Here is a 5,064-nt window from a genome sequence, read left to right on the forward strand (position 1 = left end):
CAGGTGGCCAGAAAGCTATCCAACTAGATGCTTGTGTTATCCTGAATGTCCTTTACATTTAAGTAGACCCCTGTTTGCTAACACGTTAGCCAAAACTATCTTTCTCTAACTTCACTAAGTCTTTCCACTCTATTGTGGTCACTTAGAAACTCAAAACTCATCATAATTAATGAGAACTAACAGAAGAACAATTGAATACACACCCACATATCATACAAAACAGATAAGCTAGTTATGGACACATCTTACTCAGGGTTGATAATGTCTACATAGCATAATTTATCATGTACCAGGAATCAGGGAAGCCTGGCTCTTTAGAACTCTACCTGTATGAATATGTAGTCATCTTGAACCACCAAGAGCTGATGTCGATGTATCCAGGGAATGGTAGTTCCTGTTAGCTTCTGTGCACATTGGAGCTCTGCATGTGACATACTGCACATCTGTCACATAGGAAGACATTCAGAAAGCATGAAATTGCATCTGCATGCTTCTCATATCGTATGTTGAGCTGTAAGCAAGACCTTATCTATAAAACATACTTGATTTATTATTGAGAGCATCCTTGAATGGTAATTAAAGTGGCACCCAGAAGACACTGTCTGTGCAGCCTGACATCTACATCATTCCTGGACTAAATTGCCTCTCTTTGTAGCACCATATGTATTCTTATCATGTGTGGATACCACAAACAAGCATTTTTGCCTGTCAATCACACCACGGTTATATGAATAAAAAGCGATGCTGAAATCTCAGACTGCCACTCCGACATTATGGAATGGCATAAACAGTTTCACCTATATCCCCTTTGGCGGACCTTGGTGGTGCTGCCATTCAGAGTTATGGAGCCGACATTCAGGAAAGGGAAGAGAAGAAAGGCCATATTAAGCAAGAATCATGTACTGGGTTTATTGGTGGGGCGACCAGTGCTCTTTCCCTGGAGACAACTTTTCTCCTCTTCTTGATTTGCATGTGTGTGTAGGAGACACTCACTTCCATCTGGCGTATGTGCCTCCATGTGGACCAGATCTAGCTCCTTGTCGAGCCCGGAGACAGACCTTGTAGAGAATGACAGACGGGGAAGAACACATAACCATAACGTTATTAATAGAAAGGGATGTAAAGGGAAAAAAGACATAAAGAAATACCAGAAAGTTGTCAGTGCAGTTGAAGATTGGACACAGTGGAAACAGAAAAAGGGACAAGAATCTGGCAGAGGCATTCAGCTCCTGCTATAGCTACCTCTGTTAGAGTCTGGAGAGTACAGGAATGCTTTCCCACATTCTAAATTCCACATTATGGCAAGCACATTCACAGCATCTCTCGGCTTGTTCCCTTCCAGCAAAATGCAACAATACAAAGACATATACAGTCTCCTTATCGTTGACAGGGTGGTGCAGGGTCTGTGAGTACATCTCTGGGTAAAATCTTGCTTTCTTGCTCATTTCACAGCTTGTGGATTAGACTGCATGGATGCAGCATTGTGGCGATATTTCATATCCCTTGGAGGCACATGATGCCATTGTCTAAATGCAGCCAACTGGAGGCCTGCCTGGCCATTGCTTAAGGCCCATCCAGTGTTTAGATGTCCTTGACGGGGCTTTGGCGAGGAAAGGCAAAGCCAGCGATGGATTGTGCACATTATTTAGGATTAGACCACGATGGCACGGAAGTAGCTCCAGATTTATGCAAGTTAGCGTGGATATAGCCACCGGCAATCTGTAGCATACCCCAGTCACCTCAGAGAGGGGGAGAGGGGCAATGAGCTGGAATAGATCCGGGCCTGCATTTGTGATGAGTGTGCACTTTCTGACCTAGCAGGCACACTGCAGGGGGAGCGAGCAGCAGACGTGACTGGATGAGCAGTGACAGGGACGTCCCGGATCCATTATAAGTCACAGCCCCTCATACTATACATACGCTTCTGTATCTGCTGTAATGCATCTGTAGAAAACCACCTCCCTCTGTTATGAAGGTAATATATGGTTGATGTGAGCACTTGTAGCACAAAAAACTGAACTTCTATGTTAACTTGTATAAAAAAATGCACCCACAACTGTGAACTTAAAGTCATTTCAGAAGACGGTTGTGTGAATATGTTTTATGAGTGAAAATTTCATTTTACATGTTCAGATTTCTTTTTACAAGCTTTTTTGTTTTCTTTTTTCTTTCTGTGACTTCAAATTCAGCACACGTGTGGGTATATATACTTTATAAATATACATATATATATATATATATATATAAACATGTACATATATCAAGTGAAAATGTACATACAAGTTCAGATTTCCATGCTGAAAGTTCTCAAATTGCACTTTACAAGTGCTCACAGCAAGTCTACAAGCTCTTTCATTTTGCACCATATTTACCTCCATACTTTCCTTTTTTCACTATATTTATGCGCAGTATGCCTTATATGAGCAGGATGTGATGTGATGAAATGAAGTGGAGTGTGACATGCCCCCGGACGTGGAATGCAAAGTGTGTTCTGAAGGAGGAGATTAATCTCTGCCTGATTGTATCAAGAGGGAGATAATGTGTAGAATTTCAGCAGCAACACCACTCCGTCACACACCTTGTTCTACGCCGTCAATATCACTCGCTCAGTCGCGCAGAACACGAGCACGCAACAGTTTCTGCATTTCTAAGTAAAGGAAACTTCGAAGAAGAGGAGCAGAGTCCAAAGAGAAAAGGCGAATAGGGAAAAAAAGGGTTGACTCACCAGTAGAATCTGTTTGGCGTGACGCGTTCGTGGATGAGCTGCCATTTTCTTCCAAAGTCCAATGAACTGTACAACTGTGGGGGAGAGAGTCGGTCTTGTAGCAAGATGAATGCATGTTTCTACATCGGTCCAGCTTCTAATTAGTCAGGCTGATTTAAAAGCCTTAACAGTGACAAGCAAGTTTGAGACATGGCTGGATAATCCCAGAGTGGAGTTTATTCTGGGGCTATAAAGCATTATCGGGGAGATAGGCCGACAGAGCGATGAGGCGCTATTATCATTACCAACTGGCCATTTAAGCTAACATATTGTCACATGTACAGGCGATTTTATTCCTCTTTCTCCCATTACAAATTAGAGCTATAAACAGACAAAGCACATAATGGCAAGGATGCATTAAAACTGAAATAGATGACATTAATGTGACCACTTTTAGCTTGATCATCAAATAATTTGGTGTGATTCGGGTAGGTTTTAGCGTGCCGTAACATAAAACTGCCTCCTCAGCCACCAATCAAAACCAAGGCCATGCAGAATTAGTGGTGGGATGTAACTTACTACATTTACTCCATTACTGTACTAATGTAAAAATGTGTTGTACTTCACTTGAGTCTTTTTCTTTTCGTGCCATTTTCTATTTCTACTCCGCTACAATTCAGCGAGAAACATTTTACTTTTTACTCAACTACATTCATCTGACAGGTTTAGTTACTAGTTACATCCCCTCTGGTTATAAAATGAGTGCGGGGGACCACTAATTACCGCCACTATTTGTAACAGAGTATGTTTACAGTCTGGTATGAGTACTTTACTAAAGTAATTTAAGGATATGAATCAGAATCAGAATCAGAAATACTTTATTGATCCCCAAAGGGAAATTCTATTTTACAGTTGCACAAAGTAAATTAATATCAGAGTAGAAATATAAATAAAGATTATTGCACATGAATGCAAGGAATGATATATAGCTCAGCTGGCGTGAAGGTGTACAGTATGTAGCTAGTGGCCCAATTTCAGTGTATTAATTGCATTTTCTGGTGCTCGGGCAAACAATTAATAACCGGGGTGCATTTCCTAACACTGTATTGATTGATGTCGTAGTCACAGTTCCCCATTGTTGTTCCCACGCAGCACAGTGAGTTGCTGTTGAGCTCTATGCTAATGTTCCTACTTGTTGCCTCTTATCACAGCAAATCTGACACTTACTCAGATAAAAGGATACACATTACTCAAATGTATTTGTCAGCTTCGCAAGGGAAAGTCTATCTATGTCAGCAGGTGTGTTTTTTTTCATTTAGAAATGACAGTTTTCCAGTTTTCTCCCAACATGCAGGCTACAGCAACGTTCATAGGCAGGTAGTTGCAATAATCTGGTTCTGATTAAGTAATATAACACACAAAATACGTTTAACAAAGTCTAATATGCAGTACACATACACAATATGTAATTTCTGATTCTTCCAGCCACTTTATTGAAAGCTTCCCACCGGAGCCTTCGGGTCGGTAGAACAGGGCGGCGGGCAGAGTCCCTCATCACTTTGGACAGTGACATATGACGCCAGCAGGCAAGCTCATCCTCTTCTCTCTCCATTCATCAGTTCAATGACATCTTATATTTTAAAGCTTCTGGGCTGTCACAAAGTAAGCTTCATAGTTTCCCACTCACTTCGATAAATCAAAAGGCTGCCACGCCACCGATGGTGACAGCCGAGGGAGCCGGGAGGGGAGGGGACGGGACGCTGGTTAAATTCATTTATTCATGCTGATGGTAGGTTTAAAAAATATTTGGGTTGAACTGACTCGTGCATCATGTTGCAGGTAATGCTGGACATTCAGCTAAAGGTGCAGTGAAATGCAATCAGTGGACTTTTTTAGTAGTTTGTAAAGTCCGAGCCAGATTATATGGGGTTAGTCTATATCCATGATGTTCGACTTCCGGGTTTGCTCATTTGCCGCCGGAGATTCCGCCGGATGCGTATATTTTTACCAATGTTTATTTCCTTCGTCTGTCTTTGTGTTGGCGTTCTAACCTCCGGTTATGAGGACTATGGTTACTGGTCCTCAAATCTCTGTAGGGTAAATCCAGACAGCTAGCTAGACTGTCCAATCTGAGTTTTCTCTCACAAAACTATTTTAACGTCGCCCAAGACTATTCTGATTGGTTTAAAGATATACCAATAACCCAGAGCACGTTCTTCTCCCATCCCAGAATGCTGTGTGGAGTAACCAGACCCTCCAGCATGTGGATGGTCTGGCAAAGGGAGACTAGTGTAGGGTTAACACCAAGACCAGCGTTTTTCTTTAATGGAAACTATCAAAGATAGTCACTGACAACCTTT

General features: G+C 41.8%; 1 long non-coding RNA gene across 1 annotated transcript; it reads right to left on the reverse strand.

Annotated features, from left to right (window-relative positions):
- Positions 1–386: 386 nt before the first annotated feature.
- On the reverse strand, positions 387–2,801 carry LOC116674606 (uncharacterized). Its single transcript, XR_004328134.1, has 3 exons — positions 2,726–2,801; positions 994–1,058; positions 387–443 (listed from the first exon to the last, which is right to left on the reverse strand). It is a non-coding gene; the product is annotated as an uncharacterized LOC116674606 (long non-coding RNA).
- Positions 2,802–5,064: the final 2,263 nt, after the last annotated feature.

Source organism: Etheostoma spectabile, unplaced genomic scaffold (genome assembly GCF_008692095.1).
Source record: "Etheostoma spectabile isolate EspeVRDwgs_2016 unplaced genomic scaffold, UIUC_Espe_1.0 scaffold00000865, whole genome shotgun sequence".
Lineage (NCBI taxonomy): Eukaryota > Metazoa > Chordata > Actinopteri > Perciformes > Percidae > Etheostoma > Etheostoma spectabile.